The 15,300-nt window shown below is 40.8% G+C and overlaps 5 non-coding genes across 5 annotated transcripts; all 5 read right to left on the reverse strand.

Annotated features, from left to right (window-relative positions):
* Positions 1 to 131: 131 nt before the first annotated feature.
* trnav-aac (transfer RNA valine (anticodon AAC)) lies at positions 132 to 204 on the reverse strand. Its single transcript has one exon. It is a non-coding gene; the product is annotated as a tRNA-Val (tRNA).
* A 1,434-nt stretch (positions 205 to 1,638) lies between these two features.
* Positions 1,639 to 1,711, reverse strand: trnav-aac (transfer RNA valine (anticodon AAC)). Its single transcript has one exon. It is a non-coding gene; the product is annotated as a tRNA-Val (tRNA).
* A 2,942-nt stretch (positions 1,712 to 4,653) lies between these two features.
* trnav-aac (transfer RNA valine (anticodon AAC)) lies at positions 4,654 to 4,726 on the reverse strand. The gene has a single exon. It is a non-coding gene; the product is annotated as a tRNA-Val (tRNA).
* A 6,292-nt stretch (positions 4,727 to 11,018) lies between these two features.
* Positions 11,019 to 11,091, reverse strand: trnav-aac (transfer RNA valine (anticodon AAC)). Its single transcript has one exon. It is a non-coding gene; the product is annotated as a tRNA-Val (tRNA).
* A 1,769-nt stretch (positions 11,092 to 12,860) lies between these two features.
* trnav-aac (transfer RNA valine (anticodon AAC)) lies at positions 12,861 to 12,933 on the reverse strand. The gene has a single exon. It is a non-coding gene; the product is annotated as a tRNA-Val (tRNA).
* Between the last annotated feature and the right edge of the window lie 2,367 nt (positions 12,934 to 15,300).

Here is a 15,300-nt window from a genome sequence, read left to right on the forward strand (position 1 = left end):
ACCGAAAGATTGGAAGACTAAGGGTGTGACTGACTTTCGCGTGAGAGGCGAACATGATAACCAGTACACTACTGAAACTAAAGTCTGAATAGCAAATACTGAGAAGTGCGAAGGACCAATTTGTTAAAATGTGTTTCCGCCCGGTCTCGAACCGGGGACCTTTCGCGTGTTAGGCGAACATGATAACCACTACACTACGGAAACCAAATGAGTGGAATAGTAAGGGTGTGGCTGACTTTGGCTGGGTGGGACATTTATCGCTCTCAGAACCTAATGAAATCAGAAATTACTTAGTCAATTAATTAAACAATAAGGCTTGAGAAGCCGGGAATTATTGTGTGCAGCGGCTCTTGGAAGAGGCTTGGTGGTTCAAAACTTCTTCCATTTAAGAGTGATGGAAGCCACTGTGTTCTTGGGTACCTTCAATGCTGCAGAAATGACCAATCATTTGAATTTACCACAGGTGGACTCCAATCAAGTTGAAGAAACATCTCAAGGATGATCAATGGAAACAGGATGGACCTGAGCTCAATTTCCAGCCTCATAGCAAAGGGTCTGAAAATGTACGTAAATAAGGTATTTTTAAAATATTTAATGGGTATTATGGCTCTTTCTGTGGTACTCAATTTGGGATATCATGTGAGGTAGACATGAGAAGCCGGGAATTATCGTGTGCAGCCGGAACTTGGAAGAGGCTTGGTGGTTCCAAACTTCTTCTATTTAAGAGTGATGGAAGCCACTGTGTTCTTGGGTACCTTCAATGCTGCAGAAATGACCAATCATTTGAATTTACCACAGGTGGACTCCAATCAAGTTGAAGAAACATCTCAAGGATGATCAATGGAAACAGGATGGACCTGAGCTCAATTTCCAGCCTCATAGCAAAGGGTCTGAAAATGTATGTAAATAAGGTATTTTTAAAATATTTTTTTCATTAATAAAAACTATATGTTATCGCTTTGTCATTATGTGGTATTGTGTGTAGATAGATTTTATTTTATTTCATCCATTTTAGTATAAGGCTGTAACGTAACAAAATGTGGAAAAAAGTAAGGGGTCTGAAAACTTTCCGAATGCACTGTACCTATGCAGGCTAGCTTCTTTTCCTTTGCTAGCCAGCCAACTAACTCTATCACACAATCACATCAAGCAGCTGAAATGACAGAAAACGATCTACATTTTTGTTTGTTTTACCTTGGATTATATTGCCATTTCTTTGGATATATCCATTACAATGACCCTGATAAATGAATTTGCCTGGCTCAGAGAAGCTGTCAGTCTGGTCACATTCATACAGATCGCATGGTGGAGGTCCCCAAAAAAACGGCAACATTGATCCACAGGTCGGAGAGGTAGACAGCAAGGTTTAGACAAACCTCAACTGTTTCTAACCAAATGCTAGCCTCTGGGCATTGGGAAATATTGAATATTAAAAATGTTTCCGCCCGGTTTCAAACCGGGGACCTTCCGCGTGTGAGGCGAACGTGATAACCACTACACTACGGAAACCGAATGATTGGAAAACTAAGGGTGTGACTGACTTTCGCGTGTGAGGCGAACGTGATAACCAATTTACTACTGAAACTAAAGTCTGAATAGCAAATACTGAGAAGTGCGAAGGACCAATTTGTTAAAATGTGTTTCCGCCCGGTCTCGAACCGGGGAACTTTCGCTTGTTAGGCGAACGTGATAACCACTACACTACAGAAACCCAATGAGTGGAATACTAAGGGTGTGGCTGACTTTCGCTGGGTGGGACATTTATCGCTCTCAGAACCTAATGAAATCAGAAATTACTTAGTCAATTAATTAAACAATAAGGCTTGAGAAGCCGGGAATTATTGTGTGCAGCGGCTCTTGGAAGAGGCTTGGTGGTTCAAAACTTCTTCCATTTAAGAGTGATGGAAGCCACTGTGTTCTTGGGTACCTTCAATGCTGCAGAAATGACCAATCATTTGAATTTACCACAGGTGGACTCCAATCAAGTTGAAGAAACATCTCAAGGATGATCAATGGAAACAGGATGGACCTGAGCTCAATTTCCAGCCTCATAGCAAAGGGTCTGAAAATGTACGTAAATAAGGTATTTTTAAAATATTTAATGGGTATTATGGCTCTTTCTGTGGTACTCAATTTGGGATATCATGTGAGGTAGACATGAGAAGCCGGGAATTATCGTGTGCAGCCGGAACTTGGAAGAGGCTTGGTGGTTCCAAACTTCTTCTATTTAAGAGTGATGGAAGCCACTGTGTTCTTGGGTACCTTCAATGCTGCAGAAATGACCAATCATTTGAATTTACCACAGGTGGACTCCAATCAAGTTGAAGAAACATCTCAAGGATGATCAATGGAAACAGGATGGACCTGAGCTCAATTTCCAGCCTCATAGCAAAGGGTCTGAAAATGTATGTAAATAAGGTATTTTTAAAATATTTTTTTCATTAATAAAAACTATATGTTATCGCTTTGTCATTATGTGGTATTGTGTGTAGATAGATTTTATTTTATTTCATGCATTTTAGTATAAGGCTGTAACGTAACAAAATGTGGAAAAAAGTAAGGGGTCTGAAAACTTTCCGAATGCACTGTACCTATGCAGGCTAGCTTCTTTTCCTTTGCTAGCCAGCCAACTAACTCTATCACACAATCACATCAAGCAGCTGAAATGACAGAAAACGATCTACATTTTTGTTTGTTTTACCTTGGATTATATTGCCATTTCTTTGGATATATCCATTACAATGACCCTGATAAATGAATTTGCCTGGCTCAGAGAAGCTGTCAGTCTGGTCACATTCATACAGATCGCATGGTGGAGGTCCCCAAAAAAACGGCAACATTGATCCACAGGTCGGAGAGGTAGACAGCAAGGTTTAGACAAACCTCAACTGTTTCTAACCAAATGCTAGCCTCTGGGCATTGGGAAATATTGAATATTACAAAATGTTTCCGCCCGGTTTCAAACCGGGGACCTTCCGCGTGTGAGGCGAACGTGATAACCACTACACTACGGAAACCGAATGATTGGAAAACTAAGGGTGTGACTGACTTTCGCGTGTGAGGCGAACGTGATAACCAATACACTACTGAAACTCAAGTCTGAATAGCAAATACTGAGAAGTGCGAAGGACCACTTTGTTAAAATGTGTTTCCGCCCGGTCTCGAACCGGGGACCTTTCGCGTGTTAGGCGAACGTGATAACCACTACAGTATAGAAACCCAATGAATGGAATAGTAAGGGTGTGGCTGACTTTGGCTGGGTGGGACATTTATCGCTGTCAGAACCTAATGAAATCAGAAATTACTTAGTCAATTAATTAAACAATAAGGCTTGAGAAGCCGGGAATTATTGTGTGCAGCGGCTCTTGGAAGAGGCTTGGTGGTTCAAAACTTCTTCCATTTAAGAGTGATGGAAACCACTGTGTTCTTGGGTACCTTCAATGCTGCAGAAATGACCAATCATTTGAATTTACCACAGGTGGACTCCGATCAAGTTGAAGAAACATCTCAAGGATGATCAATGGAAACAGGATGGACCTGAGCTCAATTTCCAGCCTCATAGCAAAGGGTCTGAAAACGTACGTAAATAAGGTATTTTTAAAATATTTAATGGGTATTATGGCTCTTTCTGTGGTACTCAATTTGGGATATTATGTGAGGTAGACATGAGAAGCCGGGAATTATCGTGTGCAGCCGGAACTTGGAAGAGGCTTGGTGGTTCCAAACTTCTTCTATTTAAGAGTGATGGAAGCCACTGTGTTCTTGGGTACCTTCAATGCTGCAGAAATGACCAATCATTTGAATTTACCACAGGTGGACTCCAATCAAGTTGAAGAAACATCTCAAGGATGATCAATGGAAACAGGATGGACCTGAGCTCAATTTCCAGCCTCATAGCAAAGGGTCTGAAAATGTATGTAAATAAGGTATTTTTAAAATATTTTTTTCATTAATAAAAACTATATGTTATCGCTTTGTCATTATGTGGTATTGTGTGTAGATAGATTTTATTTTATTTCATCCATTTTAGTATAAGGCTGTAACGTAACAAAATGTGGAAAAAAGTAAGGGGTCTGAAAACTTTCCGAATGCACTGTACCTATGCAGGCTAGCTTCTTTTCCTTTGCTAGCCAGCCAACTAACTCTATCACACAATCACATCAAGCAGCTGAAATGACAGAAAACGATCTACATTTTTGTTTGTTTTACCTTGGATTATATTGCCATTTCTTTGGATATATCCATTACAATGACCCTGATAAATGAATTTGCCTGGCTCAGAGAAGCTGTCAGTCTGGTCACATTCATACAGATCGCATGGTGGAGGTCCCCAAAAAAACGGCAACATTGATCCACAGGTCGGAGAGGTAGACAGCAAGGTTTAGACAAACCTCAACTGTTTCTAACCAAATGCTAGCCTCTGGGCATTGGGAAATATTGAATATTAAAAATGTTTCCGCCCGGTTTCAAACCGGGGACCTTCCGCGTGTGAGGCGAACGTGATAACCACTACACTACGGAAACCGAATGATTGGAAAACTAAGGGTGTGACTGACTTTCGCGTGTGAGGCGAACGTGATAACCAATTTACTACTGAAACTAAAGTCTGAATAGCAAATACTGAGAAGTGCGAAGGACCAATTTGTTAAAATGTGTTTCCGCCCGGTCTCGAACCGGGGAACTTTCGCTTGTTAGGCGAACGTGATAACCACTACACTACAGAAACCCAATGAGTGGAATACTAAGGGTGTGGCTGACTTTCGCTGGGTGGGACATTTATCGCTCTCAGAACCTAATGAAATCAGAAATTACTTAGTCAATTAATTAAACAATAAGGCTTGAGAAGCCGGGAATTATTGTGTGCAGCGGCTCTTGGAAGAGGCTTGGTGGTTCAAAACTTCTTCCATTTAAGAGTGATGGAAGCCACTGTGTTCTTGGGTACCTTCAATGCTGCAGAAATGACCAATCATTTGAATTTACCACAGGTGGACTCCAATCAAGTTGAAGAAACATCTCAAGGATGATCAATGGAAACAGGATGGACCTGAGCTCAATTTCCAGCCTCATAGCAAAGGGTCTGAAAATGTACGTAAATAAGGTATTTTTAAAATATTTAATGGGTATTATGGCTCTTTCTGTGGTACTCAATTTGGGATATCATGTGAGGTAGACATGAGAAGCCGGGAATTATCGTGTGCAGCCGGAACTTGGAAGAGGCTTGGTGGTTCCAAACTTCTTCTATTTAAGAGTGATGGAAGCCACTGTGTTCTTGGGTACCTTCAATGCTGCAGAAATGACCAATCATTTGAATTTACCACAGGTGGACTCCAATCAAGTTGAAGAAACATCTCAAGGATGATCAATGGAAACAGGATGGACCTGAGCTCAATTTCCAGCCTCATAGCAAAGGGTCTGAAAATGTATGTAAATAAGGTATTTTTAAAATATTTTTTTCATTAATAAAAACTATATGTTATCGCTTTGTCATTATGTGGTATTGTGTGTAGATAGATTTTATTTTATTTCATGCATTTTAGTATAAGGCTGTAACGTAACAAAATGTGGAAAAAAGTAAGGGGTCTGAAAACTTTCCGAATGCACTGTACCTATGCAGGCTAGCTTCTTTTCCTTTGCTAGCCAGCCAACTAACTCTATCACACAATCACATCAAGCAGCTGAAATGACAGAAAACGATCTACATTTTTGTTTGTTTTACCTTGGATTATATTGCCATTTCTTTGGATATATCCATTACAATGACCCTGATAAATGAATTTGCCTGGCTCAGAGAAGCTGTCAGTCTGGTCACATTCATACAGATCGCATGGTGGAGGTCCCCAAAAAAACGGCAACATTGATCCACAGGTCGGAGAGGTAGACAGCAAGGTTTAGACAAACCTCAACTGTTTCTAACCAAATGCTAGCCTCTGGGCATTGGGAAATATTGAATATTAAAAATGTTTCCGCCCGGTTTCAAACCGGGGACCTTCCGCGTGTGAGGCGAACGTGATAACCACTACACTACGGAAACCGAATGATTGGAAAACTAAGGGTGTGACTGACTTTCGCGTGTGAGGCGAACGTGATAACCAATTTACTACTGAAACTAAAGTCTGAATAGCAAATACTGAGAAGTGCGAAGGACCAATTTGTTAAAATGTGTTTCCGCCCAGTCTCGAACCGGGGAACTTTCGCTTGTTAGGCGAACGTGATAACCACTACACTACAGAAACCCAATGAGTGGAATACTAAGGGTGTGGCTGACTTTGGCTGGGTGGGACATTTATCGCTCTCAGAACCTAATGAAATCAGAAATTACTTAGTCAATTAATTAAACAATAAGGCTTGAGAAGCCGGGAATTATTGTGTGCAGCGGCTCTTGGAAGAGGCTTGGTGGTTCAAAACTTCTTCCATTTAAGAGTGATGGAAGCCACTGTGTTCTTGGGTACCTTCAATGCTGCAGAAATGACCAATCATTTGAATTTACCACAGGTGGACTCCAATCAATTTGAAGAAACATCTCAAGGATGATCAATGGAAACAGGATGGACCTGAGCTCAAATTCCAGCCTCATAGCAAAGGGTCTGAAAACGTACGTAAATAAGGTATTTTTAAAATATTTAATGGGTATTATGGCTCTTTCTGTGTACTCAATTTGGGATATTATGTGAGGTAGACATGAGAAGCCGGGAATTATCGTGTGCAGCCGGAACTTGGAAGAGGCTTGGTGGTTCCAAACTTCTTCTATTTAAGAGTGATGGAAGCCACTGTGTTCTTGGGTACCTTCAATGCTGCAGAAATGACCAATCATTTGAATTTACCACAGGTGGACTCAAATCAAGTTGAAGAAACATCTCAAGGATGATCAATGGAAACAGGATGGACCTGAGCTCAATTTCCAGCCTCATAGCAAAGGGTCTGAATACGTACGTAAATAGGGTATTTTTAAAATATTTAATGGGTATTATGGCTCTTTCTGTGGTACTCAATTTGGGATATTATGTGAGGTAGACATGAGAAGCCGGGAATTATCGTGTGCAGCCGGAACTTGGAAGAGGCTTGGTGGTTCCAAACTTCTTCTATTTAAGAGTGATGGAAGCCACTGTGTTCTTGGGTACATTCAATGCTGCAGAAATGACCAATCATTTGAATTTACCACAGGTGGACTCCAATCAAGTTGAAGAAACATCTCAAGGATGATCAATGGAAACAGGATGGACCTGAGCTCAATTTCCAGCCTCATAGCAAAGGGTCTGAAAATGTATGTAAATAAAGTATTTTTAAAATATTTTTTTCATTAATAAAAACTATATGCTATCGCTTTGTCATTATGTGGTATTGTGTGTAGATAGATTTTATTTTATTTCATCCATTTTAGTATAAGGCTGTAACGTAACAAAATGTGGAAAAAAGTAAGGGGTTTGAAAACTTTCCGAATGCACTGTACCTATGCAGACTAGCTTCTTTTCCTTTGCTAGCCAGCCAACTAAATCTATCACACAATCACATCAAGCAGCTGAAATGACAGAAAACGATCTACATTTTTGTTTGTTTTACCTTGGATTATATTGCCATTTCTTTGGATATATCCATTACAATGACCCTGATAAATGAATTTGCCTGGCTCAGAGAAGCTGTCAGTCTGGTCACATTCATACAGATCGCATGGTGGAGGTCCCCAAAAAAACGGCAACATTGATCCACAGGTCGGAGAGGTAGACAGCAAGGTTTAGACAAACCTCAACTGTTTCAAACCAAATGCTAGCCTCTGGGCATTGGGAAATATTGAATATTACAAAATGTTTCCGGCCGGTTTCGAACCGGGGACCTTTCACGTTTGAGGCGAACGTGAAAACCACTAAACTACAGAAGCCGAATGATTGGAAAACTAAGGGTGTGACTGACTTTCGCGTGTGGGGCGAACATGATAACCAATACACTACTGAAACTCAAGTCTGAATAGCAAATACTGAGAAGTGCGAAGGACCACTTTGTTAAAATGTGTTTCCGCCCGGTCTCGAACCGGGGACCTTTCGCGTGTTAGGTGAACGTGATAACCACTACACTACAGAAACCCAATGATTGGAATAGTAAGGGTGTGGCTGACTTTGGCTGGGTGGGACATTTATCGCTGTCAGAACCTAATGAAATCAGAAATGACTTAGTCAATTAATTAAACAATAAGGCTTGAGAAGCCGGGAATTATTGTGTGCAGCGGCTCTTGGAAGAGGCTTGGTGGTTCAAAACTTCTTCCATTTAAGAGTGATGGAAGCCACTGTGTTCTTGGGTACCTTCAATGCTGCAGAAATGACCAATCATTTGAATTTACCACAGGTGGACTCCGATCAAGTTGAAGAAACATCTCAAGGATGATCAATGGAAACAGGATGGACCTGAGCTCAATTTCCAGCCTCATAGCAAAGGGTCTGAAAACGTACGTAAATAAGGTATTTTTAAAATATTTAATGGGTATTATGGCTCTTTCTGTGGTACTCAATTTGGGATATTATGTGAGGTAGACATGAGAAGCCGGGAATTATCGTGTGCAGCCGGAACTTGGAAGAGGCTTGGTGGTTCCAAACTTCTTCTATTTAAGAGTGATGGAAGCCACTGTGTTCTTGGGTACCTTCAATGCTGCAGAAATGACCAATCATTTGAATTTACCACAGGTGGACTCCAATCAAGTTGAAGAAACATCTCAAGGATGATCAATGGACACAGGATGGACCTGAGCTCAATTTCCAGCCTCATAGCAAAGGGTCTGAAAATGTATGTAAATAAGGTATTTTTAAAATATTTTTTTCATTAATAAAAACTATATGTTATCGCTTTGTCATTATGTGGTATTGTGTGTAGATAGATTTTATTTTATTTCATCCATTTTAGTATAAGGCTGTAACGTAACAAAATGTGGAAAAAAGTAAGGGGTCTGAAAACTTTCCGAATGCACTGTACCTATGCAGGCTAGCTTCTTTTCCTTTGCTAGCCAGCCAACTAAATCTATCACACAATCACATCAAGCAGCTGAAATGACAGAAAACGATCTACATTTTTGTTTGTTTTACCTTGGATTATATTGCCATTTCTTTGGATATATACATTACAATGACCCTGATAAATGAATTTGCCTGGCTCAGAGAAGCTGTCAGTCTGGTCACATTCATACAGATCGCATGGTGGAGGTCCCCAAAAAAACGGCAACATTGATCCACAGGTCGGAGAGGTAGACAGCAAGGTTTAGACAAACCTCAACTGTTTCAAACCAAATGCTAGCCTCTGGGCATTGGGAAATATTGAATATTACAAAATGTTTCCGCCCGGTTTCGAACCGGGGACCTTTCGCGTGTGAGGCAAACGTGATAACCACTACACTACAGAAGCCGAATGATTGGAAAACTAAGGGTGTGACTGACTTTCGCGTGTGAGGCGAACGTGATAACCAACTTACTACTGAAACTAAAGTCTGAATAGCAAATACTGAGAAGTGCGAAGGACCACTTTGTTAAAATGTGTTTCCGCCCGGTCTCAAACCGGGGACCTTTCGCGTGTTAAGCGAACGTGATAACCACTACACTACAGAAACCCAATGAGTGGAATAGTAAGGGTGTGGCTGACTTTGGCTGGGTGGGACATTTATCGCTCTCAGAACCTAATGAAATCAGAAATTACTTAGTCAATTAATTAAACAATAAGGCTTGAGAAGCCGGGAATTATTGTGTGCAGCGGCTCTTGGAAGAGGCTTGGTGGTTCAAAACTTCTTCCATTTAAGAGTGATGGAAGCCACTGTGTTCTTGGGTACCTTCAATGCTGCAGAAATGACCAATCATTTGAATTTACCACAGGTGGACTCCAATCAAGTTGAAGAAACATCTCAAGGATGATCAATGGAAACAGGATGGACGTGAGCTCAATTTCCAGCCTCATAGCAAAGGGTCTGAAAATGTACGTAAATAAGGTATTTTTAAAATATTTAATGGGTATTATGGCTCTTTCTGTGGTACTCAATTTGGGATATCATGTGAGGTAGACATGAGAAGCCGGGAATTATCGTGTGCAGCCGGAACTTGGAAGAGGCTTGGTGGTTCCAAACTTCTTCTATTTAAGAGTGATGGAAGCCACTGTGTTCTTGGGTACCTTCAATGCTGCAGAAATGACCAATCATTTGAATTTACCACAGGTGGACTCCAATCAAGTTGAAGAAACATCTCAAGGATGATCAATGGAAACAGGATGGACCTGAGCTCAATTTCCAGCCTCATAGCAAAGGGTCTGAAAATGTATGTAAATAAGGTATTTTTAAAATATTTTTTTCATTAATAAAAACTATATGTTATCGCTTTGTCATTATGTGGTATTGTGTGTAGATAGATTTTATTTTATTTCATCCATTTTAGTATAAGGCTGTAACGTAACAAAATGTGGAAAAAAGTAAGGGGTCTGAAAACTTTCCGAATGCACTGTACCTATGCAGGCTAGCTTCTTTTCCTTTGCTAGCCAGCCAACTAACTCTATCACACAATCACATCAAGCAGCTGAAATGACAGAAAACGATCTACATTTTTGTTTGTTTTACCTTGGATTATATTGCCATTTCTTTGGATATATCCATTACAATGACCCTGATAAATGAATTTGCCTGGCTCAGAGAAGCTGTCAGTCTGGTCACATTCATACAGATCGCATGGTGGAGGTCCCCAAAAAAACGGCAACATTGATCCACAGGTCGGAGAGGTAGACAGCAAGGTTTAGACAAACCTCAACTGTTTCTAACCAAATGCTAGCCTCTGGGCATTGGGAAATATTGAATATTACAAAATGTTTCCGCCCGGTTTCAAACCGGGGACCTTCCGCGTGTGAGGCGAACGTGATAACCACTACACTACGGAAACCGAATGATCGGAAAACTAAGGGTGTGACTGACTTTCGCGTGTGAGGCGAACGTGATAACCAACTTACTACTGAAACTAAAGTCTGAATAGCAAATACTGAGAAGTGCGAAGGACCAATTTGTTAAAATGTGTTTCCGCCCGGTCTCGAACCGGGGAACTTTCGCTTGTTAGGCGAACGTGATAACCACTACACTACAGAAACCCAATGAGTGGAATACTAAGGGTGTGGCTGACTTTGGCTGGGTGGGACATTTATCGCTCTCAGAACCTAATGAAATCAGAAATTACTTAGTCAATTAATTAAACAATAAGGCTTGAGAAGCCGGGAATTATTGTGTGCAGCGGCTCTTGGAAGAGGCTTGGTGGTTCAAAACTTCTTCCATTTAAGAGTGATGGAAGCCACTGTGTTCTTGGGTACCTTCAATGCTGCAGAAATGACCAATCATTTGAATTTACCACAGGTGGACTCCAATCAAGTTGAAGAAACATCTCAAGGATGATCAATGGAAACAGGATGGACCTGAGCTCAATTTCCAGCCTCATAGCAAAGGGTCTGAAAACGTACGTAAATAAGGTATTTTTAAAATATTTAATGGGTATTATGGCTCTTTCTGTGTACTCAATTTGGGATATTATGTGAGGTAGACATGAGAAGCCGGAAATTATCGTGTGCAGCCGGAACTTGGAAGAGGCTTGGTGGTTCCAAACTTCTTCTATTTAAGAGTGATGGAAGCCACTGTGTTCTTGGGTACCTTCAATGCTGCAGAAATGACCAATCATTTGAATTTACCACAGGTGGACTCAAATCAAGTTGAAGAAACATCTCAAGGATGATCAATGGAAACAGGATGGACCTGAGCTCAATTTCCAGCCTCATAGCAAAGGGTCTGAAAACGTACGTAAATAAGGTATTTTTAAAATATTTAATGGGTATTATGGCTCTATATGGGGTACTCAATTTGGGATATTATGTGAGGTAGACATGAGAAGCCGGGAATTATCGTGTGCAGCCGGAACTTGGAAGAGGCTTGGTGGTTCCAAACTTCTTCTATTTAAGAGTGATGGAAGCCACTGTGTTCTTGGGTACCTTCAATGCTGCAGAAATGACCAATCATTTGAATTTACCACAGGTGGACTCCAATCAAGTTGAAGAAACATCTCAAGGATGATCAATGGAAACAGGATGGACCTGAGCTCAATTTCCAGCCTCATAGCAAAGGGTCTGAAAATATATGTAAATAAGGTATTTTAAAAATATTTTTTTCATTAATAAAACCTATATGCTATCGCTTTGTCATTATGTGGTATTGTGTGTAGATAGATTTTATTTTATTTCATCCATTTTAGTATAAGGCTGTAACGTAACAAAATGTGGAAAAAAGTAAGGGGTTTGAAAACTTTCCGAATGCACTGTACCTATGCAGGCTAGCTTCTTTTCCTTTGCTAGCCAGCCAACTAAATCTATCACACAATCACATCAAGCAGCTGAAATGACAGAAAACGATCTACATTTTTGTTTGTTTTACCTTGGATTATATTGCCATTTCTTTGGATATATCCATTACAATGACCCTGATAAATGAATTTGCCTGGCTCAGAGAAGCTGTCAGTCTGGTCACATTCATACAGATCGCATGGTGGAGGTCCCCAAAAAAACGGCAACATTGATCCACAGGTCGGAGAGGTAGACAGCAAGGTTTAGACAAACCTCAACTGTTTCTAACCAAATGCTAGCCTCTGGGCATTGGGAAATATTGAATATTACAAAATGTTTCCGCCCGGTTTCAAACCGGGGACCTTCCGCGTGTGAGGCGAACGTGATAACCACTACACTACGGAAACCGAATGATCGGAAAACTAAGGGTGTGACTGACTTTCGCGTGTGAGGCGAACGTGATAACCAACTTACTACTGAAACTAAAGTCTGAATAGCAAATACTGAGAAGTGCGAAGGACCAATTTGTTAAAATGTGTTTCCGCCCGGTCTCGAACCGGGGAACTTTCGCTTGTTAGGCGAACGTGATAACCACTACACTACAGAAACCCAATGAGTGGAATACTAAGGGTGTGGCTGACTTTGGCTGGGTGGGACATTTATCGCTCTCAGAACCTAATGAAATCAGAAATTACTTAGTCAATTAATTAAACAATAAGGCTTGAGAAGCCGGGAATTATTGTGTGCAGCGGCTCTTGGAAGAGGCTTGGTGGTTCAAAACTTCTTCCATTTAAGAGTGATGGAAGCCACTGTGTTCTTGGGTACCTTCAATGCTGCAGAAATGACCAATCATTTGAATTTACCACAGGTGGACTCCAATCAAGTTGAAGAAACATCTCAAGGATGATCAATGGAAACAGGATGGACCTGAGCTCAATTTCCAGCCTCATAGCAAAGGGTCTGAAAACGTACGTAAATAAGGTATTTTTAAAATATTTAATGGGTATTATGGCTCTTTCTGTGTACTCAATTTGGGATATTATGTGAGGTAGACATGAGAAGCCGGGAATTATCGTGTGCAGCCGGAACTTGGAAGAGGCTTGGTGGTTCCAAACTTCTTCTATTTAAGAGTGATGGAAGCCACTGTGTTCTTGGGTACCTTCAATGCTGCAGAAATGACCAATCATTTGAATTTACCACAGGTGGACTCAAATCAAGTTGAAGAAACATCTCAAGGATGATCAATGGAAACAGGATGGACCTGAGCTCAATTTCCAGCCTCATAGCAAAGGGTCTGAAAACGTACGTAAATAAGGTATTTTTAAAATATTTAATGGGTATTATGGCTCTATATGGGGTACTCAATTTGGGATATTATGTGAGGTAGACATGAGAAGCCGGGAATTATCGTGTGCAGCCGGAACTTGGAAGAGGCTTGGTGGTTCCAAACTTCTTCTATTTAAGAGTGATGGAAGCCACTGTGTTCTTGGGTACCTTCAATGCTGCAGAAATGACCAATCATTTGAATTTACCACAGGTGGACTCCAATCAAGTTGAAGAAACATCTCAAGGATGATCAATGGAAACAGGATGGACCTGAGCTCAATTTCCAGCCTCATAGCAAAGGGTCTGAAAATATATGTAAATAAGGTATTTTTAAAATATTTTTTTCATTAATAAAACCTATATGCTATCGCTTTGTCATTATGTGGTATTGTGTGTAGATAGATTTTATTTTATTTCATCCATTTTAGTATAAGGCTGTAACGTAACAAAATGTGGAAAAAAGTAAGGGGTTTGAAAACTTTCCGAATGCACTGTACCTATGCAGGCTAGCTTCTTTTCCTTTGCTAGCCAGCCAACTAAATCTATCACACAATCACATCAAGCAGCTGAAATGACAGAAAACGATCTACATTTTTGTTTGTTTTACCTTGGATTATATTGCCATTTCTTTGGATATATCCATTACAATGACCCTGATAAATGAATTTGCCTGGCTCAGAGAAGCTGTCAGTCTGGTCACATTCATACAGATCGCATGGTGGAGGTCCCCAAAAAAACGGCAACATTGATCCACAGGTCGGAGAGGTAGACAGCAAGGTTTAGACAAACCTCAACTGTTTCAAACCAAATGCTAGCCTCTGGGCATTGGGAAATATTGAATATTACAAAATGTTTCCGGCCGGTTTCGAACCGGGGACCTTTCACGTGTGAGGCGAACGTGAAAACCACTACACTACAGAAGCCGAATGATTGGAAAACTAAGGGTGTGACTGACTTTCGCGTGTGAGGCGAACGTGATAACCAATACACTACTGAAACTCAAGTCTGAATAGCAAATACTGAGAAGTGCGAAGGACCACTTTGTTAAAATGTGTTTCCGCCCGGTCTCGAACCGGGGACCTTTCGCGTGTTAGGCGAACGTGATAACCACTACAGTATAGAAACCCAATGAGTGGAATAGTAAGGGTGTGGCTGACTTTGGCTGGGTGGGACATTTATCGCTGTCAGAACGTAATGAAATCAGAAATTACTTAGTCAATTAATTAAACAATAAGGCTTGAGAAGCCGGGAATTATTGTGTGCAGCGGCTCTTGGAAGAGGCTTGGTGGTTCAAAACTTCTTCCATTTAAGAGTGATGGAAGCCACTGTGTTCTTGGGTACCTTCAATGCTGCAGAAATGACCAATCATTTGAATTTACCACAGGTGGACTCCAATCAAGTGGAAGAAACATCTCAAGGATGATCAATGGAAACAGGATGGACGTGAGCTCAATTTCCAGCCTCATAGCAAAGGGTCTGAATACGTACGTAAATAGGGTATTTTTAAAATATTTAATGGGTATTATGGCTCTTTCTGTGGTACTCAATTTGGGATATTATGTGAGGTAGACATGAGAAGCCGGGAATTATCGTGTGCAGCCGGAACTTGGAAGAGGCTTGGTGGTTCCAAACTTCTTCTATTTAAGAGTG

This window comes from Oncorhynchus mykiss, chromosome 8, assembly GCF_057628025.1.
Source record: "Oncorhynchus mykiss isolate SJ-2025 chromosome 8, ASM5762802v1, whole genome shotgun sequence".
NCBI lineage: Eukaryota > Metazoa > Chordata > Actinopteri > Salmoniformes > Salmonidae > Oncorhynchus > Oncorhynchus mykiss.